Source organism: Sminthopsis crassicaudata, chromosome X (assembly GCF_048593235.1).
Source record: "Sminthopsis crassicaudata isolate SCR6 chromosome X, ASM4859323v1, whole genome shotgun sequence".
Taxonomy (NCBI): Eukaryota; Metazoa; Chordata; class Mammalia; order Dasyuromorphia; family Dasyuridae; genus Sminthopsis; species Sminthopsis crassicaudata.
In genome coordinates, this window is record NC_133623.1 from 9,562,791 (window position 1) to 9,588,488 (window position 25,698).

A 25,698-nucleotide genomic window follows, 5' to 3' on the forward strand; every position below is an offset into this window, starting at 1 on the left:
AGTCTCTGTGCTACATCAGGCTTGATGCGGCTCTCTTCTGGACGACAATTAACGGTAACTGTCTGGAGACAACGGTTCTCTACAGGAAGAAGAATCTGTCCGAGAAATTTGAGTTGACACAACAGATCTCTTCCCAGAGAGCGATCGGCAGCGTCTGGAGACAACAGCACGCTACAAGAACTGATGCTGAGTGAAGTCAGCAGAACCAGAACACTATATGATGATCAGTTTTGATGGACATGGCTCTTTCTAATAATGAGATGATTCAGATCAGTTCCAATAATTCTATGATGGAGAGAGCCATCTGCACTCACAGAGAGGATTGTGGGAATGGAGTATGGACCACAACATAGCATTTTCACTCTGTTGTTTGCTCCCATTTTGTTTTCTTTCCCAGTTTTTTTTTCCCTTCTTGACCCAATATTTCTTGTGCAGTAAGATAATTATATAAATATATGTATATATATTTTTGTATATTTGAGTTTAACATATATTTTAACATATTTAGCATGCATTGGATTACTTGTCATCTAGGGGAGGTGGTAGAAGGAGGGGAAAATTTGGAACACAAGGCTTTGCAAGGGTCAGTGTTGAAAAATTACCCATGCATGTGTTTTGTAAATAAAAAGTTATAATTAAAAAAAGAAAGAAAAAAAAAATTTTAAAAATGGGGCCACTAATCTGTACTTAAGGATATGTGGTGAGTTACTTTGAAAATGTGATCTTATCCTTGTTCTTTTTGCATTTTTCTTTTGCTATGTTAATAAGTGTTTATTTTGCTAAATGTTTATTTAAGCATTTCCTAATTACCCTTTTACCAATAGCCCTGGGGCGTATGACACCTCTGCAGAAGATCCAGCATTAAACTTGGATTTAATCAGAGTTCTAAAGTGATTCTTTTTACATCAAAGTTTTACTGATGGCTTATGCTTTTACATCTAGTCATTTCCCATTATATACCTCTCTCAACCCCTTACTCATCCAACCATTCTTAATAACAAAGAAAAAAGCTCCACAAAACTTACATGGCAGACATAGCTAAGTGCATAGGCAACATTCTGTACCCATAAGCTCCCACTTCTCTGGAAAAGAGGAAGACATATTTATTCATCTTTTCTCTGGAACAAAGACTGGTGATTATAATCACTGCACTCTGCTTCCCTAATGTTTTATTCGCTGACACTAGTGTAGTAATATTAATGCTGTTTTCCTGGTTCTGCTTATTTTGTTCTCAACCAGCAAACGAGCATTATTTATTAAATATGTCAGGCACTGTACTATGCTTTGGGGGTACAAATACAAAATGCAAGTCAGTCCATGGCCTCACGGCCTGATGGGGAAAAAGAACAGGTTAGAAAAACCTGTACGTAAGAGATACAGACATAGTCTGTGGAAGAAGTAGCTATTTTTTTCTGATTTCTTTACATTTCTAGTTGCTTAATATAATAATATTATATTACATGAGCTGTTCACCTTAGCCTTCAATTTAGGGGTGTGATCAAAAGGGCACCATCATCCCATCTTTAAAGGGAAACCACATTTCTAAATCTACGGCCTCTTTTTTCCAGTGCTTCTCCATGAATTGACATCCCTTCTAGGTCTCAGTCTCCTCATCAGCAAAATAAAGAGATTGGCCAAAATGACCTCTAAGAAACTTCCTTGATCTAAATCTCAGATCCTAATCCATTTTGAATGTATTCCAAGGAGCCAGAGTAATACTCCCTGAATATTTATGGCTATGGTCAAATGGTGACAACAGGGTGGCAGAATCCGATTTTTAATTTGCATTTTGGCCAGAAAAAAATCACACCTGCCGAGAGGACATCACACTGGAATAGGTCGCCAGATTGGAGTTTCTTGAGACAAATTAAAAGCAAAATGACACATTTTGTCCTAAAAACCATTTCCTTGAAACCGTTCATTTTTCACCAAAGATAGCATCAGGCCTTGAAGTGAATGCCTGCTGGGCTGTTACTTGGATGGACTTGGCATTCAAAGCAGGGGCACTTACACAAGCATTCAGACTTCTCTTGCGGCGGCTAATTTTATTGTCTTGGCAGGAGCTATTCCCATTCTTTCAGTAAGAGCTGTGTACAGTCTATCATGTCACCGATCTGTGAAGAGAAATGTCTTTGAGTATTTCTCTCCTTGCAGACTTTCCACTGTGGTGAAGACTGGAATTTGTCTCTCGCTCAGGAGTTCAGAACTCTTTGGGTGAGCCAACCAGAGAGAGGGGGGTTTGTGGAGCTCTCCCAACATCTGCAGGCCTCTTTTGGAACGCATCTCTCCGTAAGGGTAAGAGTTCGAATTCCAGACCTGGACTGCTGGATAACCTCAAATAACCCAGGGCCATGGCTAGTCACTTTCAAGCAGCTGTCTGGAAAATGGGGATGACGATCTCAACTGCTGAGAATGTTGAGCAAAGTGTGTAGTCTCCCAAAAAGTTCAGCAATGCTCTGGATTTGGAGGATGAATCTCTCAAAAAGTCTTAGTTAAAGCAAGAATCAACCTTTCCACCAAACTTGGAACCATATTGTTATTAAGCAGAGATGTGACTAGCAACACTGAGAGACTAGCCCCATGGGAAGACAGAGGTCCCACAGCAAGAGATCCCAGGAAAGTCTGAGGTTGAAGCTGGGCAATTGCTGCCCGGAGAGGAGCAGGGCATGATTGACTTAGCTGGGTGAAGTCATCAGGATACAATACAAAAAAAAAAAAAAAAAAAAAAAAAAAAAAAACCCAGCTTCCCTATTGCTCAAGGAATAAGAGTGCTATAAACACGTAAATGCAACAAATGCTGAAATTGCACAACATCTTAAAAATTGTGATTTTAAATGGCAGCTCACCCAAAACATTGCTGCTCTGCAGAGTTGCAGCTCTGCTTTCTATCTTGTCATTTTCTGAAAATGTATTACTGTATATACAAGTTGGTGCTTCCAAACACATACATTAGCGGTGACTCATTGCTTTACCCAATGTCCTACTGCAACACTCCTTCAGATAGTAGCTAGACCTTGACTTATTCCATATTACATCAACAGGGTACCTCACAGAGGCCAGTATGGGGCCAGTGGCAAAACCACAATTTCAGGCCTGGGAATGAGTAAGAGGCAAGTGAAAGGGCACAGTCATGCATTAAAACCAAGAGCCCCAGGCTCAGGCAAGTCAGAGCCAAGGGCCCCAAGGTAGGATCCCGACCAAAGGGCAAAGTCTATCAACTTTCAACTGGTGGGGCTCCCTTATTCCCTGCTTCAGGGGCAATAGCTGGCTCCCTTGGACAGGACCAAGAAAAAAAGCAGATGTGGGCGCCCACCTTCAGAGATTAGAGCCAAAGAGATAAAAGAACCCCATGAGGAATACATCCTAAACTGAACACGAAGACATTGACATTCCAAACTTTTGCTAAGTACAATGAGACAACTAGATGGCACAGTCAAGAGAGCACTGGGCCTGAAGAACTGAGGTCAAATGTGACCCGAGATACTTATTAGCTGTGTGACTCTGGGCAAGCCACTTAACTTGTGCCTCAGTTTCCCCATCTGTCAAATAGGTCAAAATAATAGCGCCTACCTCCCAGGCTTGTTGTGAGGATAAAATGAGATGCTTAGGAAGTATACCCTATAGTACTCAGCACCTAATAAACATCCATTCCCTTGTGTACCCCAACAGCCAACACGGACGTCATCATGGCAGTCATCACTGCAGTCTTGAGGCTCCAAGGAATTTGGGTAAAAGAATGATCTCATTGCATCGGGAACTGTTGAAAACACTTCCCATCCTGAGTGGATCCCATATAAATATTGCAATTGAGGAGAAAGGAGCCTAAGCAAAGAATACCTCACCCTTCTCCTTCCACTCTTCCCCATTCAACTCCCGTATTTGGAAGAAGGGACTGATGGGTATTTTAAGTGCTTTTGTGAACACATTAAGTCCTCACCAAAGAGACAATGCTGTAAAGGAGGCTGAAACTTTACAAGTTAGAGCACTAACATTTTCAACAGCTCCTGCCCTATGGAAAGTAGCAAGGAGGAAGAGGAATCACCAGTGGAGTGACCATATGAAGTTCCTAAAGGAAGGTGGAGCTGATTCTGTTTTCTCAAGAGCTTCCTAACCCAGGCTCTCCCCTCTCCAAAGTAATCATATTTCAGCACAGGTCTGAGCAAAGAACACTTTTGCCCAAATGCTTAGGTGGCAAAGCTGGCTCTGATACTTCTAACTGGTGGGATCTTGTAAAAGCCACTTCCCTCTGACCCTCGGTTTCTTTCTCACCCCATGTTTCAGATCAATTGTCAAATCCCACTGATTCTCTCTTCCTCTTTCTGCCTTGTGACCCCTTCTCTTGCATCACACAGTTCCAGCCTTAGTTCAGGCCCTCATTGCCTCTCACCCAGATTACTGCAATGGCGTCCTAATTGGCCTCCCTACCTCAAGTCTATCTTACACACTGTTGCTCCCATTCTGATGATGTGATCTCTGTGCTAGTTTATATGAAGTACTCTATAAATTGAACATTTTGTCACTGAACTAAGACCTCTATACTACTTAAGGGAACACTAATTCATTGTGTCAAGCAAGGGGTCACTCCTAACTTATTTATTTTGTAAGCACAAATTTATGTAGAGAAGACTCAATTTTCAACCAATGCAAGGGACTTCAGATTATTTCTAGGAAAAAACCAGAAGTTCCTGTTTAGTTCTTAAAACCCCTTACCATCTAGCTCCAACTTCAATCATGGGCTCCCTGGACATTCCTCACCATCTTGTGTGCCCCGAGCCAAACAAAGGGCCCCTTGCTCTGAATTTCCCACATATCACTCCAGCTTCCCTCCCCATGCTTTCGTACTGGCTGCCTGAACTCTGAGGCTGGATGGAGTGCAGCCCCTTCCTTCTCTTGAACTCCGAGTCTTTCCTTTCCTCTGAGTTGCAACTCAAACATCATCATTTCTAATTATGAAAGGAAGTTATATAAGGAAAACTTATATAAATTATATCATTATTTCCTTAGTATATAAGGAAAACTTTTGTGACTCGACCCTCCCACTCTCTCCACAACTACTTTATGTACATGGGTATCATCCACTTTATATTTTTGCTATGTATTTCTGATATTATCTGACTCGCTCATTCTAACATAAGCTCCTTACAAGTAGGGATTTTATTTTTGTTCATTTCATTCTTTAAAAGGTACCATCCAGAACATAATAGCAAAAGGAAGTGGCAGATAAATAGCCACCTCTGCATAGTAGAGGAAGGACTTACAAATGAGTTCAGAGCCAGATCTGAAGTCACTCCAAAGTTCAGACCCTCACTACCTCTCACCTAGACGGCTCTGAGAACCTCTTAATTGGTTTGCTGACCCATTTCAATCTGCTGATTTTCCTAAAGTTCAGATTTGACGATGTTATAGCCCCCACTGGTAAACTCCTGAGCACCTATTATCTCTAGGATCAAAGATAAACTCCTTTGTTTAGCATTTAAGACTCTTTCCAACTTGACCCCATCTTATCTTTTCCAGCCTTACTATCTATCCAGGACCTTCTGCAGTCCTCTTGATTTGTATCTAGCTCTGGAGGGAAAGTGAGGCGGGTGACCTTGGCCAGACCTCCCTCACAGCAATCTGGTTCCCTTGCATATCATCCCCTCCCTTTTGTTATCGCTCTCTTGGAGAAGGACAACCTTTGTATGTATTCCTGGGAAATAGGCACTTCATCAATTTTTGATTGGTTTAAATGATAGATTAGATCACGATTAGACAACCCCGGACATTGCTTCTAACTCTCCATCTATAATCCTCTGAAATACCAGCTCCTGGACATATTGCTTAGAACCCTGCCCAATCTGGTACCCTTGGCTCTTTCCCAACACATTCTTCCCAACACACTCCCAAACAAGATCAAGCAGTCAAACTGCCCATGAAGTGTTTTCTGTACAGGTACATACACTTTTCCTCTACAAGTAGTCTCCAGGCCTGGGATGCACTCCATCTTCATCTTTACCTAGGGAGTCTCCTTAGCTCCACGGTGGGAAATTATGAAGTCTCTTATTTGGCTGCATAGCCCTTGAGTTTCTTTGACAGCTTTTGGTTTCATGGTGTACCCAACTGATTGTTTGGGCTCAGGAGAGCTGAGAGATGACAGCAACCAAATCCCTGGATTTTCCATGGTCAGAATAAAGCAAAGAATCGGCTAATTTTGGTGGCTTATGTAACAGGCTCTTAACTTTGTCATTGGTGAGCCTCCTTGGGTTCTAGAAAATTAATTTTTAGTTGATCATCTGTTTATGTAATTAGCACCGTTATGCTTTATTAACATAATTAGTGGAAGCGTGCATAAGCAGCTATAACAGGTAATTACATCATCGAGTCATTGTAAAAATCTTGGTGAAATGGAAAATAATGCTTTGGCACATCCATAAGCAACAAAGCCGTGTTATTTTGTACTTGGGCAAGTTTGGGGGCATTTGGAGTGTTTTCCTCTTGTCTGAAGAGTTTGAGATGGCAAACAAGGATTCCAAGTTAATACAGAAAACTTTTGGTCCCTCTTTGACTCTTTCTCCTACAAGTGGGAAACATAGAACAAACTTCAAAGCTGTCTGATATGAAGGGTCCTGTGAACTCTGGACACAAGGCTATTATTGACAGCATTTTTTGGATGGTATTTTATTATGAATGAAGTCCTGCCCTCCCCCCCCCAAGTTGAAACATATTTACATTTGATCATATATGTAGTGGGGTTAGGAAGGAGTGATAGGGGACTTCCTTGAGACCCTCCCAATCCATTCGATAAAATTACAGGATGTAAAGGGCAGATAGAAGTCAATAGGGTATGACACCCTAATCAACCTCTCTCCCTTTCCCAAGTATGGGAAACCAATAGTCGGGACGCTGAGAAGATGCATGGTTTTTCCACTTGTCTAAGACAAGGGAAAGTTGTTGTCCTTGGCACATAGTACCTATAGCTTAGTGGAGACATCAAAAGGCTCAGCTTTAGGAATTTGGGGAGTGTGCCCTGTCAGAAGAATCTATTTTTCCTTTCATGCTAGATAAATATGGTTTCAATATGTAGTTAAGTTGCATACGTATATTTTCAATCCCAGACAAATGAGCAAACCAGGTTTACTATCAAAACAGATCAGAATATCAATTACATCCCTAACTGCAGAAGGTAGACTGGTTTCTCTCAACCCCATAGATCATAGATTTGAATAGGAAGGAACCTTAGGGATCATCTAACCCAATCCCAGCAATGTACAGATGAAGAAACTGAGACCCAGGGAGATGAAGTAACTTGCCTCAAATCATGGGATCCTAGATTTGGAGCTGGAAGGGACCTTATACACCACTGAATCCAGAGCCATCATCTTATATACGAGGAAAACGAAGCAACCGTTAAGCAACTTGGTCAGAGTCCCAAAGCTACATTTCTAAGGTGGGATTTGAATCTAGGTCTTATTGGCTCCAAGTCTTGTTCCTTAGCTATTATATCAGTACTATTAAATAGGCTGGAAAGGAGGTCAAGGATATCTGTGGCAATGATACCTCTCATTTTCTTTTCTGCTTTTTCTCTTTTGCATTTCCAATTCCCTATCCCTGCTTCTATCCCCAAGAAGTCGGTGTTCTCGTGCTTCCTGAAAGTCAGCATTTAACTAGCTGGTTCCAACCTATTTTCCTGGCTGATTACATGCATTCACCCCCTCAATCAATGCACATCACAGACCACCTGGCTGACTTGGCTGTCCCCTGTATAGGACGCTCAATCTCCAACCTGTGTGCCTTTGTAGAGGTAGTCTCTTACACCTGTAATGCCTCGCTTCTCAAGTCTGCCCCTTTGGGGAGTTATTTTCTCTATAGTTTGGATTTAATTCTCCATAGACCTACAATAATATACCCCATAGTAGCCCACCGATTCTCTAAAGCAAAGACTGTCTAGTTTTTGTCTTTAGATCACTAGCACCTAACCTAAATGCCTGCTGGAGTGACCTGAATTGTACCACTCAAGGGACCCATTTCTCCCATGGGTGAGGGAAAGGATTTTCTTAGCGTTCTTTAAAACCAGCCTCTGAACACAACTGCCTCCTCCACCTGAGCAAGTCAGGTGGCTCCTGCCCCCTGGAGGAGCTGAGCTGATTATGACATTGCATGCTCTCTTGGAAAGGCCAAGGAAGGTGGCCCTGGCATTTGCCTCCATCCACTCTCTAGGTCTTCCCACCCACCACTTCCCCACAGTCCTGCATCTCTCTTTGGGACAACATCCCGGAGCCCCTCCCTTCCTTTCACCCTACTAAACCATCCTGGGCAATGGCTGAGGCCAGTCAGGGGGCTACCCGGCCCAAGGAGCAGCTGCCAGGGATCCGTCCCCAAAGCCAGCAAGCCATCAATGCAGCTAAAGAGGGGAGATTGGGGGGAGGGGGCACCGAGTCCATCATTACCATTTCCTATTAGAAAAACAAAGCGAGACAGAGCCATTAATTTTGATGGACCTTGAGAATTTTCTGAGCATATTTGCAGCTTGGAATTTTCCTGGTTTATATTATGCTGGGATTTTTTTTTTATAGCCAGTCTTCATAGCAACCCAGTTCTTTAGTTTATTGTGTGTTTTTTTTCTTCACATTTTTGTTTTGTACAAATTTGTGCCTGCAAAGGATCAGCAGTGATCACAGCAATGTCCTTGTGGCTTCAGTGAACATGGAACCTGTTCAATGTAAGGAACAGCAGGGGAGGGAAGGTCAGGAGAAGGTGGGCGAAGAGTCGGGCTGACAGCAAACCAGACGTGACTGAGTGAAGAACAACAGGCCTCCCATTTGGGGCTCCTTAGCCTTCCTCTGTCCGAAGAACAGATCAGATGTTGGGTCTTCCCTACAGAGCTGGATGGGACCTTGGAGCCCTTCTTTTAGTGAAGAAGAAATAGAAAGCCAAAGAGAAAGGAAGGTACTTTCCTTCGAAGGTCACAAAAATGACAAATGAAAGAATTGGGGTTTGAACCCAGCACCTCTGGCTCTAGCATTTCTTCATCTGGCTCAGTGGAACAGAGAGCTGGACCTGGAGTCAGGAATATTATAGGTACCAATCAAACTTGACACTGGGGAGTTATGGGACTTTGGCTAACTCATTCGATCTTCATTAAATCCAGCAAGTATCTATTTAAGTGGCTGCTGGGTGCCATGCATTGGGCTAGGTGCTGAGCATATTCTAAAGGCAAAAACATAATATTCATTGATTTACGGATTTCCTACCCCACTCCTCAGTTTTCTAATCTGTAAAATGTTGATAATAATACCTCAAAGGATTGTGCAGATTAAGTGAGAATATATAAAGCACTTAGTACTTGCAAATCTTAATGTTAGATGTCAAGCCTTATTATTATTACTTTCATTAGATGACTTCTCTGTTCAAAAATCTACAATGGCTTCCTATTTCCCACAGAATAAAATCCAAACTCTATCCTGGCATTCCTGACCATTCTCAACCTAACTCTAAATTCTCTGAAATCAGGAAGTCAATTTTTCCATTTTTCTCTGCACAAGCCACTCATTCCATTCAGACCAGTAAAAATGTCAACTCTCCCCCCCTCCCACTCTTTGGGCTTTAACTCACCACGGTTCCAAACTCAGAGAGCTTGGAAAGGTTACCACCCAGGAGGATAGAAAACTTAAGCAGAGGAGAACACCAAAGGTCACGCTGTGCAGACCCTTAGAGACGTTGCAGGGAACCAAAATGGCTACAGAGCTGACCACGTGGATGCTGGAATGACCAGAAAAATTGGTTGTGGATAAGATGGAGAGAAGCAAGGTGTGTCAGCAGAGTGGAAATGGGGTCTGGTGGGACTGGGCAGGATCTGAAGAGGGCAACGCAGATTGCCTCCCCTTGCATCTCCGTCCATGACATGAAGATGACATCAACTTTCCCTAAGTTTTCCAGGATGGTGGAGCTGGCGAATACAAATGCACAGAGGCCTGAAAGCACAGAGTGAACTCGGCTACTAACCCTACTTAGCTGGAATGTTTTATGCATAGAAGCTAGTAATAGGAGTACCTGATCCAAGATCAAAGGTCAGAAAGGCTTGTTACCCCGTTGGCCACAGTAAATCTCAAACACTGAGGAAGGCTAATCTGGGTCGGCAGAGTTGGCTGCCCTCTCCCATCTACTGAGGAAATCACCGGTTACTGAAGGGGACCTGGAAGTAAATCTTTGTTTACCCGGCACCAAGATGGGAGGAAGACAGGTAAATTGCAGAGAAGACATGCCAGCCATGGAGAGAGTCATGCTGGGAGAGGCTGTAGTGTGTCCCCCCCAAATGTGTGGCAGGACAGCAGCATGGGTCAGCGGAGAGCGTCTGCATAGAAAGCAGAAAAGAAGCATATGGTTGAGGAAGGGAAGAGAGGAAGTCTAGTAAGTGTTTCCAAGAACATTTTCTAGTTCTTTGCTGAAGATCCTCCCCAGGTCAATCCAGATTCTTCTATCTTTCCAGCTTAGATGTGTCATGCTGTGAGCACCAGGAATGAGAGAGGCCCACTATTATACTAATCGGGGAATGACATAGAATAGTCAGGCTGAGAAGGCCAAGGTCACCTTCAGCCCTCAGAGCCAACTGAGACAGAAGGTGCTGCAGGCTCCAACTTCCCTAAGCCCCTCTTGGTTATGGATCAGAAGTGTCGGGATTTTGCAATCACTTGCTCTTGAGGAGAGTCCATGTTGTAGTGTGCTACATTACATCAAATGTCATGATCATTTTCAGGGAGGCTGAAAGGACCACATGAAGCTCAATTGATGAACTGCATGGGCCCTTTGACATAGAAGGGGGATTTGGAGACTTTGCTGTACCGCTTAAACATCACAGAAAGGGCCGACATGAAGCCACAGAAAGAGTGCTGGCTTTGGCGTCGGACCATATGAGTTCAAATCCCAATGCTACCCCCTTTCCTTGATCTCTTCAGGCTGATTAGCTTTCTCCGATTCAGTAGGACTTGATCATCTCAAAATCCGTGATAGAATGATATTGGTCAAAACTGGACCCATTTCCTCCCTGAGAACGAGACTGAAAGCAGGCCTCAATTTGAGACACTGAGGAACAGACACCCCATGTATTCACTTTGAATGACTATAATTTGCCTCTGTAGCACTATGGAAGTCTTTTGTTCCTGCTATTCACCTGACAAAAATGACTCTTGGAAGGCTAGGCCTAGCCTCTTGATATAATTCTGGGAGAAATGGGTTCAGAGAAGAAAAAGCATCGCCCCCCCCCCAAAACAAAACAAAACAAAACAAAAACTTTCCCTTCCCGTAGTTTTGAAATTTCTGAAAATATGCCATCTCTGGGAGGTAAAGATCATACCAGAAGGGCCCTGATTTTATCACACACATGCTTAGGTCATCACTCAGTGGATGGTTGTGTCTGTCCTGATTACATCCCGGGCTTGCTAAGAGCCACGAGTTGTTTCCCTTACTGAGGGAAAAGTCAACCTTCTTTTGCCACATGTTTATTGATAGGAGCAATAGGAAGAGATTATTTCAGTGGGCACCCCTAATAATTATTTACATCTAGTACTGGGTACCAGGTTTACCACAGCAAAGGATGGCAGGAAACAAAGAGAAGAACTGGGTCTTGATAATAACAGGGGAACAAATGCCTAGAACAGGATGTGAATGGGGGATCAAAGAGAACCAAACTATGCAGTTCACAAATGCTCAGTCAAGTGCGGCATCAAAAAACAGCAGGGGCCTGTCTACTCAACACATCCCCATATTGCAGAGGAGAAACTGAGGCAGTATACAAAGCCAGATCTTTCTGAATCCAAGCCATTGCTTTGGTAGCTGGCTACTATTAGGGAGAGGAATAAAAAGCTTGATTACACAAGGAGACTCTGGGGTTGAGGCCAAATTGCAGACTGCTCAGGTTAAAGTGAAGGCAAAGTCCTGTCAATACTATGGCACATGGGCCTTTAGGGCACAGGGCCTTGTACACTGTAGGTGTTAAATAAATGTGTGTTGTTGAGTTGGACTAGTTAGACACATTATAATGTGGTTTTGCTGTGTAAAATCATTTGTTTTCAAATGAAAAAGAATAATAAAGACCACACCATTAAAAAAAAAAAGATGAGAACGTGACCTGGTACCTCTTGTGGTTACGGTTAAGGGAGTGCATTCTAAATCAAACCAGGGCCAGAGGCAATTACAAAAGAGAAAACAGATCATTTCAACTGTGTGAAATGGAAAAGTTTTTGCATTAACAAAATCAATGCAAGTAGGATAAGATGGGAAGTGATCAATTGGGAAATAGCCTTGTATAAAATCTCTGATATTTAAGCAACTGCATATGACCAAAATCAATGTCCCAATAAATAAGTGGTCAAAGGATATGAACAAACACTTTTCAAGAGAATTAGCAACCATATGAAATAAGGTTCCAAATCATTATTGATAAGATAGATGCACATTAAAACAAGCCGGAGGCTTTATCTTAGACCCAGAAAATTGGCAAAAGATTTTTGTTAAAAGATGGGAAAGTTCGAAGTTGAAAAAAGCCAAGCACACTCATGCCCTCCTGGTAGAACTGTGTCCAACCATTCTGGAAAGCAGTTGGGAGCTATGTGAAAAAGTGACTAAACTGTGTACACCCTTTGATCCAGAGGTCTCACTGCTTAATTTTGGTGAATTACTCTCTTTGTTATTCTTTCTTATAAGAAATGCCTCCCAGGGAGAGATTCAGATGATTAAAAAAAACTATTAATAAAATACACTTAAAAGCCTAAATGAAATTTCAAAGAAAAAGAAACTAACTGGCCAGAGAGCAAAGGGCCCCTCTCCTTTTTCCCTTCACTCTTCCATTTGGCTGGAATCTACGCATCCTTCCAGACCCATCTCAGTGTCACTTTCTCTAAGAAACCTTCCCCGATGTCTGAAGCTTTGGCTTTCCTTTTTCTGTGCTCAATTTAATTGTACCCCATGTACAGACCCATGTACAGATTAAGCATTGATTAAGCACCTGCAGTATACCAGTCACTGGAAATCCAAAGTTCAAACTGTCTACTCCCTCAAGAAATTTCTATTTAACAGGCAAAACAATATAGAAAGAGGGAACAACGAAGTACTTTCTGGTGAGGTGGAATGTTTATAATTGGTAAGACAAAGCGTTCTTTTCCTCTTGGGATTGTTTCCTTTGACTTGGTTTATATCTCTGTGCGTCTTAGATTCCACATCCCCCCCACTTCCTGTAGAACCTGAGCTCCTTGAGAGCAGGAATCCTTCATTTCCATTTCTGTCTTCAACATCCCAAGATGAATGAAGCTTGGGACTTCGTTAAAGTTTAAGAGATATTTACCACATTGACCGGGCACCCACCACGGTGGTACATTGGGCTCAGTGGAAGTTCTGGACATATCGGGGGCAGCCGTGAGCAGGCTTTGAAATGCCGCAATAGTCTTCCTAGATGTAGCTCAGAAAGTAACATTAAACTCTTAGGTATTAAGGAAATGGAAGAAAATTGTCCCGAGCTTTGCCGAGCATCCTTCCCTTGTCATAGGCGATGAATAATGTTCAGGCTGGAGATGATTTGCAATAAGATGCCTTGCTGGTGATCAAAGGTTGCCAAGCCTTTGGGATATTCAATCACCTGTTCACGCTGTTTATTGCCTGATCTGGGTGACAATGAACATTATGCCTCCAATTGCTTTCTGCTATGGTGCTGTGACATAATTAGGTTTTCCAGGAAGTCTGTCTTGGTGGCATCATACTTTTCATTAGCATAGTGAGTAATGACAGGCTTTTCTGCTACCAGACTGATGTGATTACTTCTCTGGAAACCTGGCACAGACTCCAAACACCTGAAACCCATGGGTAGCAATGTAAAGTCAAGGCCAGGAGACAAGGGCAAGGGGTAACCAGGTTGTTGGATTGTCAGACCTTGGTCCCTCACCCTACCTGAGAGCTTTGGATGTCAGTCACAAGAAGGCACCAAACTTCTCTTGGGGGATTTAGAATCTGCCGACATATTCTCGGTGGTATAGTGCAAATGACCGCAGTTGCCAAAAGGAGATTGTTTCCCACACGAAACTGGCGGTTCAACTGAAAACGGAAATGTTCAGACACACATCTGGGTGCTTCCAAACATCTGGTAACCTCAGGTAACCAAAAAACAATCTCCACCCCGCCTTCCCCCCCCCCCCCAGATTGGGAATTGAATTGTTGAATTGTTCTGTTCCATCCAGCTGTTTGGCACTAACTAGAAATTGTCTTTCATTTAAGGAAATCCTTCTAATTACAAACAGCTTTTCCTTCATAGAGTTGGACTCAAGTTTGGGACAGCACAATTAGAAATCCATGGGAATCAGGGTCTTTTTCTTTTGGGCCTCATCTAAAAAGAACATGACAATGTTCCAGTTTACAAATGAGTGACCATCAATCGCTTGGACTTGTCTCCCCCTTTGCTGAGAATAAACCTTCTTCTGGCTTCTTAAGTAACCCACCCTATGGAGAAATCAGCTCCTGCTCTTTTTCCACATGATCGGAATCGGACTTTTCCCCCTGATCTCATTTTCTCCATTTTCGCACATCTAGTATTAAAAATATTCAATGATAAAATCATATTTGTAGTTTGGTGCCTAAGCTCCCATTTTTGTGTGGTGGAATTCTGCAACTGCTGAGTGAGCATGCATAGCAGCTCCTTGAAAATAATATTCAAAGGATGTAAAGTCATGGCTGGTATGAGTAGAGTTATTCTACTCTGTCATGAGATGCCTAATGACTCAAGAAGAGAAAAGTTCTCCTCCCCTAGTTATTATGCAGTATCCCCAACTGCAAAATGGCAGACAAAGACACATGAAGGCCATCTGAGTCATTCAGTCAATAAGTATGTGCCAGGTACTGTGCTAAGCACTAGGGATACGAAAAAGTTCTGCTTTCAGGGAATTTATATTCTAATGAGAGAGACAACATGGGGGAAAAAAACACAATATATACAGGCTAAGTCTGGAGGAACCTCAGAGGGAAGGTACCAGCAGTGGGAAGAAGGACAGGGGGCAGAGAAGGACTAACTTATATACAGTATTTATGGAGGCTATCCAGAGCAGAAATCAGTAACAGTGAATAGGGACCACACTCAAGCATCAGTAAAAAATGGAAACAATGCTCAGGATTATCTTGATATTCCATAGGATTGTATAAAATCAAAAGAAAATTGTCATCTTGGTCTAAAATGCCAAGCAGATGGAACTCCAGGCTGTGGCAATGAGCTCTAACATCTTCTTTCCCCTTCTCCAGACCCAATACATCCTGCCTGCCAGGCCCAACCAAATGTCTTCCCACCACAAGTGTCTCTGCCAATTCCCAACATTTAATCAGTGAACATAAACTAAAAACTTGACATAAGAATAATATTTTATTAGATACTGTTGGGAGTTACCCAAGAGGTTCTCCCAAAACCTTATATTCTTGACAGACAGCTCACCCACAAAGTGCAGACTCAGAGAGGATCTACTTTGCTGAGAAGGTTTCAGATATGGGCCCAACAACAGAGCCCATATCAATCACGGTCAAGGACCAGCCCAGCTAAGTCTGGAGAGACTCATAACCAGGAACCTGGCCATGCTATGATAAATACTATGATGGCAACCCATGGAGCAAAGATAGATACAAAATAGTCCCTGGGCCTGGGCAGCCCCATTTGCTTCTACAGTGAATGGCAAGAGCACAAAGGCAGAAAATGGGTCAGAATATGATAACTTACGTAGTCTTTAGACCAGGGGTTCTCAAACTATGGGCCCATGGGGCAGATGCGGCCCGCTGAGGACGTTTATGCGGCCCGCCGGGTTATGGCAAATGGGCTGAGGGGCAGAGACAGAGTGTGAGTTTTTGTTTTTACTATAGTCTGGCCTCCCACAGTCTGAGGGACAGTGACCTGGCCCCCTATTTAAAAAATTTGAGGATCACTGCTTTAGACCATCTATTAACTAACTGGGATTCTGGCATCTTAAATGTGAGCTCCTTGGCCCATGAAAAGAAGGGAAGGAAAGAGAATAGGCATTTATATAGATCTTACTATGTGCCAGGGACTGTGCTGAATATTGTACAAATATCATCTAATGACCAGTTAGTGGACTTACTATTAGAGGAAGGGAATGGTTTCAATCTTGAGATTCTTACAATGAATGAAACTCCAAAGAGAAGGAAGCTGCATCTAGATGGAAGGATAGCCCATATGTACTCCCTGGAGAGATAAAAAAAGAAGCTGGCAAAATGAGTTTCATTGCACATCCAGAGACAATACTAGATAGAGTTAATTGAATGTTTGGTCATCTTTCTATTTCAGTTTTCATATAATTATCTGCCAAAAAGCAATCACAGCTTTTTCTCGTCAGCTGTATCTGACTCTTCATGTCCCTATGGACCATAGCACACCAGTGCTGTCCATAGAGTTTCCTTGGCAAAGCTACCAGGGTGGGGTACCATTTTTCTCTGCAGCTTTGGCACCAATAACTATTGCAGAAGAAGCAGAGGCAGAGAAATTCTACCCAAACTCGATAACCACTCTCCCCCTAATTAAATCAGCATGGACTGTTAGACTCAGTCATTGAAATGCAGAGTGGGAATAACGGGTGAAGAGGACAAGCAATAGATTGGGAAGCAGAGAAACGGAATAAGAAATCAGAGAGGTCAAAGACATATAGATGATACAGGTTGAATACATTCATTAATAAGAGAATCTGAAGGAATAGTACATGGTCAATCCTGAATAACATCACAAAAATGACACTGATTATATTTGAACAGATGGGACACATCTCATTACGCATGTAGGAGTCATCCTTTAATCAGCTGTGTACAGTCAAACTACCTGCCTGAATGAGCAAAGATCAAAATGGGTACGCAGAGAAAAGAAAGAAGAAAATTGTAGAGTTCATAATTAAAACAACTCCGATTTGCCCTACTTAAATGTATTATTGAAAATGAAACAGGGAGAGTGGGTTAAAAAAATCCAGAACCTTTCTAGTCTTTTTAGATAGTTTAACCAACATCAATCTATTGCTATCGAGAAGAGACCAAAAGAACCAAAAAAGTATCATCAACAGCAAATGTTTGACTTACTTGTAGCATGGAAAACAGATGACAGACAAAGATGATGGCAGGGGACAAGATAAATTTGCATAATCTGATGTCAAAGAATGGTCGAAAACCTTAAGCACTATTATCTCCTAAGATAGATCTGAAGAGTAGAGGGTGAGAGATGTTTTTAAAAAAAAGCCTGGTGAGGATGGAAAATGCCATCCACATTTAGAGAGAGAACTATAGAGACTGAACATGGATCAAAGCAGAGAATTTTCATCTTTTTGTTTTGTTTTTCCTTTCTCGTTTTTCCTTTTCTGATTTTTCTTTCCCAACAACAAAAATACGTTAAAATGATCATACATGTATGACCTATATCAGATTGCTTGATGTCTTGGGAAAAAAGGAGGTCAGAGTGGGAAGGAAGAAAAAAAATCAGAACTCAAAATCTTGTAACAATGAATTTTGTTAAAAAATCATATTTATTCATAATTGGGAAAATAATATACCTTTAAAATTAAATTTAAAAAAGACAGCTTGTGAGAGACCCAAGCGTGCAAGGTCATCCCAGGGATAATGAATGTAAATGTAACAGTAACCCTCAACTGACTTCATTCTCTTCCTGTGACCTCCAGGATCAAATGCAATTTTTTTGTTGTTTGGCTTTTAAAGCGCTTCACAGTTTTGTGAAAGACAGCAAGAAGAAAGATAGTTAAGATCTGCAAAGATTTTCTAAGAAATCTTTTCAGTATCAAGGTATGTGGTTCCATGATCTTTGAATGCCATATTGCAGCTCCAGATGTGCTCATTCAGAAGGTTTCAATGGTGCCAAAGGGAACACAGCCAAGACAAGAGGTTGAATTATACCAAATGTATATAGAGGAGACCCATACTAGTGGTAATGCCATTGGGAAGACATTCCAGGGACTACAATATTCACAAGATATCTTAAAGCAGAGAAAATACCAAAAGTAGAGGGGAAACTCTTAAGAACTTATTAACACCCCAAAATAAATCAAAAGAACATCAATGATGACTCACCAACATACCTAGTTCCCCATCTATAACACATGTTAATGAGAATGATCTCCATCGGCACGGAGGGAATCATTGATGAGAATATTAGGAGAGAACAAGCACGTTTTTACAAGCGATGTGTCGTAGCGGTCCATCTCTGAACTATCACACAAATGACTTAAATATATGAAAAACAAAGCCCTGCTATACCTATTAAGGACTATGAAAAGCATTCGATTGGGTAGAACAAAAGGCAACCTTAGTGACTTTTCCAACGAGGTGTCTTCTATGCATCCGTCAAAACAAAGGGATTTTTTGGGAGGATGTGACAATGACCTTCTTCAATATCCACTGACCCTGAAAATCAAGGGAAGCATAAAACAGGAAGATGTGTGCTCTCGTCAGTTCCTATGTGTTTATCATCTTTATGCAGATGATTCCCAAAATTGCCTGTCATCAAGGGGAGGGAGTAGAGAGAGGGAGGGGATAATTTGGAAAAATGAATACAAGGGATAATGTTTAAAAAATTACTCATGCATATGTACTGTCAAAAATTATAAATAAATAAAATTTAAAAAAAAGATGATTCCCAAAGCTCAATATCTAATCTTAGCCTCTCTTTTGAGCTCTGTCTGCCTAGCAGACAGTTTAAACTGAGTGTCCAATGGGCACATCACACTCAATATGCACAAAACAAACAGAAACAAAACATTCTATTTTCTCTGAAACCAACCTCTCCTCCAACTGTTCCTATTTCAAACAAGGGGTACCACCATCTTCCATTCTTCTGGGTTTGTTACCTTGGAATCACTCTCTATAGCTAACTCTCTCAGCCTCTCTCCAGTCAATTGCCAAACTGTTGATTACAATTCCATAGAATCTCTTAGGTCCGTCCCTTTCTCTCTAATTACAAAACCATCACCGCAGTTCACACTGTCATCACTTCTTACTTACACTATTGCAATGGCCTCCTGATAGTCTGGGCCTTCCTCCCTCCAGTCTCTCCTCTCTCCAGACCATCTTTCACACAACATTCCTGGCGGTTTTTCTAAAACACAAATCTGACCCTGACACTCAACCAACTCAAGACTTTCCCTGTTACCTCTAGGATCAAATATGAACTCTTGTTTGACTTTGAAAGCCTTTTCCAACTTCATTCCGGCCTACCTTTGCAGGTTTATTATACATCATTCCTTTCCTTCTATACACTCTTCAGTCCAGCCTTCTTGCAGCTCTTTACATATAACATTGCATCTCCTATTTTCCTGCCCTTGCACAAACTGCCTCTCTGTCTAGAATGTCTCTCCTTATCCTCATCTTTTAGAATCACTCGCTTATGTCAAAGCCTAGCTCATGAACTATATCATCCATGAGGTCTCTCAATCCCCTTCCTTCAATTACTAGTGCCTTTCTCTTGAAATTGCCTCGCATTGCCTATTTATGTTTTGTATATATGTGCATGCTGTTTCTCCTAATGAAATATGGGCTCCCTAAAGACACAAACTGTATCATAACTATTCTTATATCCTCAGTATCTGTCACAAGGTCTGGCACATAGTAGGTGTTAAGATTACAAAAGATTATTGATTGGTTCAAAGTCTGTGGATGATGAGGATCTGCAGAACATCCTGTTTGCCAATGGTGTTGTGCTGATTGTTTTCAAGCTCCTCAGAATCCCAAACCCTCTGCAACTGTAACAACTCACCAGAATTTGTCTCATCCGTTCACACAGGATTATGTTTATGAAGAGTGTCTATTGTCCAGATTACAACATGCAGTTAGATGGACAACTCATGGAGTTTATCTGTCTGTCTATCTATCTTGGCATGATACTGGAGATGGACAACAAATTGGGTCTACAAGAGGAGAGGAGCACAGACTGAATTACCTCTGCCAAAGGCCAAAGGTCTTCATCGACCACAACTTTCCCCTGAATCAAAGATCTATCTTTTTAATACTAATATTTGAACAGTATTGTGGTTTGGATTTATGAATGATGGAACAATATTGTTCAAGAAGAATTAATAAATATAATTCTGAAAGAATATGGAGCCCCATGGGATGTATAAGTCCCTACTTATAGTTATAAGACAATTATAACAAATGAGGGATTATAAAGGAGAGCTGGAGTAGAAATATACAACTAAAATGGTGGGTTACCAGACGGTTCCAAGGGACCTATGATGAAAAATGTTCTCCCCCTCCAGAGAAAAAACAGATGAAGTCTGAATACAGACTGAAGCATACTTTTTACTCTTTTTATTTTTATCCTTTTGTTTTGTTTGGGTTCTCATTTGCAAAATGGCTAATATGCAAATCTGTTTTGCATGACTTCACATGTATAATTGATATCAAATTGCTTGCCTTCTCAAGGAGGCAGGCGGAGCAGGAGGAAGGAAGAGAATTTGAAACTCAAATTTTAAAAAATGATGGAAAGCATTTTACATATAATTGTGAAATGTTGAACAAAATAAAGGATAATACTTTTTAAAAATAATAGCTCTCTATTCTCAAAATATATGCATAGTTTTCAACATTCACCCTTGCCAAACCTTGTGTTCCACATTTTTTCTCCCTCCCTTCCCCCACCTCCTCCCCTAGATGACAATTAATCCACTATAGGTTAAACATGTGCAATTCTTCTATACATTATTATGCTACACAAGAAAAATCAGTTCAAAAAGGGAAAAATGAAAAAGAAAACAAAAAGGGTTTTTTTTTTTTAAATGATGGGTTGGTGAGGTAGCAAGTGATGTTCCTGTGGGTTCCATGTGTACTTTCACAATGCTAGAAAACATGAAGAGGGCCACTAACATGATGAACGGGCCTCCTGTGTGGAACTAAGGGGAGGATGAGGACAAGAGTCCCACAAAATGGGTGGGCCCAGATGGGTCTAGTGGCCTTTTTCAGTCCCCATTCTTCTGAAAGTTTAGCTGCAACATTTAACACTTTGAATAGCTTCTCATCCCACTCTCTTTTCTTTCCTGGTTTTTCTCCTATTTATCTGACTTCTCCTTCTTGGCCTCCTGTGCTAAATCTCCAATCATATCAGGCCCCACTGTGGGTATTCCCCCCAAGGCTCTGTCCTAGGCCCTCTTCTTTTTTCTATATACTCCTGTATTTGGTCATTTCATTTATTCACAGACCTTCAAATATCCTCTCTATGCAGATGATTCTTAGAGCTCTCCGTATTGTCTAGATTTCTCTCTTGGGCTTCAGTCTCGCATCATTAATTCATGTCCAAATCGAACTCATTAACTTTTCCCCAGAATCCTTTCTTTCAAACCTCGCTATTACTGCCCAAGAAACTACTATGCCAACCTTGATGTCAGTCTGGACTCCTCACTCATACTCCCCACACCAAGGCCAAACTTTTTTTTTTTTTTTAACCTTCACAGATCCCCCCTTGTCTAGTCATCACATAGTTCAGGCCCATTCCATCTCCCACCTGAAATAATACTAAAAAGGTCTTCTGATTGGTCTCCCTGGCTCCACTTTTTCCCGTCTTTCATCTCAGCCACCAGAGTGACTTTCTGAAAGTGGAGATTTGACCATATTACTACTCTCTTTGGTAAGTTTCAGCGGCTCCTAATCATTTCCAAGAGATATGGAGACCTTTGTTTGGCATTGAAAGTCCTTAACAATCCGACCTCTTCCCTTCCTTTCCACTTTTCTCCCCTCCTTTCCAGGCTACTCTGGCTTATTTGCAGTTCTTCTCACATGGCATGCCATTTTCTGTATCAGTGCTTTTGCATTGGCTATCTCGGATACATGGAATACTTTATCCCCTTATTTCTACCTCGGTTTCCCTGACTTATTTTAATACTCACCTTCTGCAGAAGGTTTTTTCCAGGTCCTCACAACTGCTAATGTCTTTCCTTTGATATTACTTTACATTTGCACTATCTATATTGGCTATATACATAATATATATTATCATTTTATATATATATATATATATATATATATATATATATATAAAATAATATATATATAAAATAATAAAAATGTGGGCCTCCCACATAATAATGTGAGCTGAGGGCAGGGACCCCATTTTTGCTTCTCTTTGTGTCCTCAGGGCTTAGTAGAGTGCATGACATATAGTAAGCATGTAATAAATGCATGGGGACTGCCTGCATCATTTAAAATAATAGCCATATTGATGAGATCACAGGTGCATTGAGTATCACGAGTATAAAAAAGCGCTCTCGGACCTCCCAACGTGAAATTTAGTCATATGGTAAATACAACCAACACTGAGAGAGGCTCATTTGCTAGATACACTTACATGTTTCTGTCTTTCTGAAGGGATTAGGCCATCTGCAAAGGTCCACAGCACCTGCCTATGGGAAGAGAAAAAGTCATCTCAGGGTGTACCAACAATTCAATTAACTTACAAACCAAACAATTCAATTAACTTACAAACCAAACAAACTACTTTTATTCTAAGAACAACTAAATGAGTAAAAATTCATTTTTGAAAAAGGTCACAGAGTTCCTGTGATCTGAACGATTTTATTATTTGGATTGTTTCACACACTCCCTCATTGTGATTAGCAAGCAATTTTTTTTTTCACAGTCCTAAATCAAGTTTATCTGCTATATTAATAGAAGTTATATCTGATGGCCCATTTTCAAATAGATCATCTGGGGACTATTCATTCATTCATGCAAATGGAAATACATAACAGACCTTGTGAAATAATGTAGGCAAGATTTCAAATTAATGTGGTTAAAAGGAGGATTGACTCATTATGTAGTATTCTCAATTGCATCAGGGTGGCCCAAGATAAAATTTGTTCATTAATTCATTTATTCACTCACTCATGTATTCAACAGTCACTACATCAAAGAAGCCTAGAGCTCATGGAGAAAGGCGAAAGATCAGACAATCTAAATGAGGATGGGGAATGTCTGGCTCGCTAGCTATATAGGGCCCACAAATTCAGATGCTGAGGCTATGGCAGGAGACGTTGGGCTGAAAGCAAACTCCCACTGCTTGAGTTCTATAAAATCGGTAATTTTGTATGGCTCACCAATGTTATAAATATCCAAAGGGCCCTTGGCAGGAAAAGGTTCCCCACCCCTGGAAATCCTTGCTTAATAAATGTATATTCTTTATGTTTCATTGAATACTGGTACTTCATAAGCCCACCATATAGCCTATTGTTTATACAACCAGACGCATATAGCTCCGTGAAAAGTATTTGAGGTGGTGAAAGGCTCTGGAGCTCTGCAGCAGCTGAAAAATTGAGCACCTGGTGGAATGATCAGTGGGGGTACCGTCCCTTTATCCTCCCCACCTCTGAATCTGGAATCGTTGGTTTCTGCCTCTTCAAATCGTCCATTCTTCTAGGCCCAGCTCCAAGCTTATGTCTCTGAAGTACTCATTAGCTTCACCTTTCTGTGAGCTCCTGTAGTCTGCAAGCCCCAGGACTTGCTTAACTTCTGTCTGTTCCTGTGTACTACTTGGTTCAAAGGAACAGGCTATGTATTCCCAACAAGATGGTAAATTCTTTGAGGACTGCATTTATTTCGCTACATTCCCTACAAGGCCTAAATGAGTAGGGGCTCAACAGCTCTGTGGAAACACACTTGTGAGCCATGTGACTGTGGGGAAGCCCCTTGATCTGCTTAAACTTCAGTGTCTTCATCTGTACTTTTCCAATAGTGCTCAGAGTTGTGATTTGGTAGGTACAAGAAATCTTTGCACTTGTAAATCTTGTAAATAAAAAGCTATAATAATTTAAAAAATTAAAAATAGTATCTAGGCTCTTTTTTTCATCATCATTTTTGGGAAGTCCAGTGATCCTCAGATTATCTCTCCTAGATCTATTTTCCAGGTCTCCTAGATCTATCCCAAGTAGATATTTAACATTTTTTCTAGTTTTTCATTTTTTTGGTTTTGCTTGACTGATTTTTGATGTCTCAATGAATCATTCATTTCTATTTGTTCAGTTCTGATTTTTAATGTGTTATTTTCTTCATTAGCTTTTTTTCCCCTTCTTTTTGTATATGTCCAATTGAGTTTTTAAATGAGTTATTTTACTCTATGGAATTTATTTCCATTTCACTATTTTTTTTTCCAATTCACAAATCCTACTTTCTTGGGAGTTCTTTATCTTTTCCAATTCATAAATCCTGCTTTCCTGGGAGTTCTTTACCTTTTCCAATTCTCAAATTCTGTTTCCCTGTACATCCTGGAAGTTCTTTACCTTTTCTAGTTCACATTTCAGGAAGTTGTTGCTCTTTTGCATAGCTTCTCTTTCCTTTCCCCATTTTTCTTCTAGTTCTGTATTGTGACCCTAGATATCTTAGAAACAGCCAGAGTCAGGATAAGCAAAAGTCTTTATTCTTGGTCTTTTGGGGTCGCTGTCAGGGGGTTAGATATAGGAATCTCCACACCTCTTTCCTCTCTCTCCAGCCACCGCCAAAAAATGATCCTGTTTGTCCTACTCCACCCTCTGATCTCTCTTCCCCTTCTCTGTCCACACCCACAGATCTAGCCAGAACAGAGTTGAGTAGGGTCATCCTCCAAGCATATGTTAATAGAGAATTGTCCAATTGATAATTAGCCTTAAGTGCTAGGTTATCTTATATTAAGTGCATCTGCTCAGTTTTAGCCCTTTATAATTCTGTATTAAGATTTTTCATAGTTTCTTCTAGGAGAGCCTTGTGTGTTGGGGATCAGGTTACATCCCCCTTTGTGGTATTGTCAGGAGCCTGTCTGCTATTAGTCTCCTTGTGGTTGAAAACCTGCTCTATTTCTGTATAGAAGTTATTGATTTTTTTTATTTTTTTACTCATTTTTTAAAAAGCCTTTAGGGTCTGCCTACATAGCAGGGATACATATATGGACAGTAGCTGTCCTGCCAATGGGCCGCAAGGAGCAGCAGAGCTGCGGGAGTGCTCTGGGAAGAGCTCCACACCGAAAGTGACTAGGCCTGGATATCACTGTTCGGAAGAGCCCCTCTGTGAGAATTAGCGACTGCCTTGGGGCTAAAGGCTGAGCAGCAAAAGTATCATTGTGCCCCCCAAAAGCCCACTTTGAGTATTAGCACCAGAAATGTCTCTGCCTGGGGAGCTTAGTCAAGCTGGGGAAATTCTACTGCCCCAGGCTGAGCCCCCCCACTGTGCAGATGAGGGGCTGCCCCAAGCTGTGCCCCCTGCCGTGCAGATTTGAAAGCCCCTGCTGCAGAATGGCACTCAGAGCTGTGTTTTGGTCTGCGATGAGTCACTTTTGGTCCTGGGTGGGCACAGCCAGATTCTGTTAGGCTCTGGCATCCTTCAGAGTACCTTCTACCCTAGGCTCTAATTTCTCTGCTGGTCCAAAGCAAAGCAGTCAGGCTATGGCAGAGAGCTCTCTGTAAACCTTCCAACCATTGAGGCTGCCCCCGCTCCTGGTTCTATCCCTGCCTACACTGGTCTGTTCTGACTGCTCAGGACAAACCTTTTCTGGCAATATTCCAGATTATCTTTGGGTGGTGAGTTGTTGTACTTCCAATCTTCATGAATTTTACCAGTCAAGTCCTATTTTTGAGGCTGATTTTAAAAATTGGTAATGAGGGTAGAGAAGACCTTAGAAAGTCGCGTGTGCCTTCTCTGCCATCTTGGCTCCACCCCTTCCCACCCTAGGAGTTTAAAGTA

The 25,698-nt window shown here is 41.4% G+C and overlaps 1 long non-coding RNA gene across 1 annotated transcript in view; it reads right to left on the reverse strand.

Moving 5' to 3' along the window:
• LOC141548206 (uncharacterized) overlaps positions 1–25,698 on the reverse strand; it is a 246,360-nt gene that overhangs the window by 135,343 nt on the left and 85,319 nt on the right. The window contains exon 4 of the long non-coding RNA XR_012483847.1: positions 22,340–22,394. This is a non-coding gene — a long non-coding RNA (uncharacterized LOC141548206). The remainder of the gene's footprint in view (positions 1–22,339; positions 22,395–25,698) is intronic.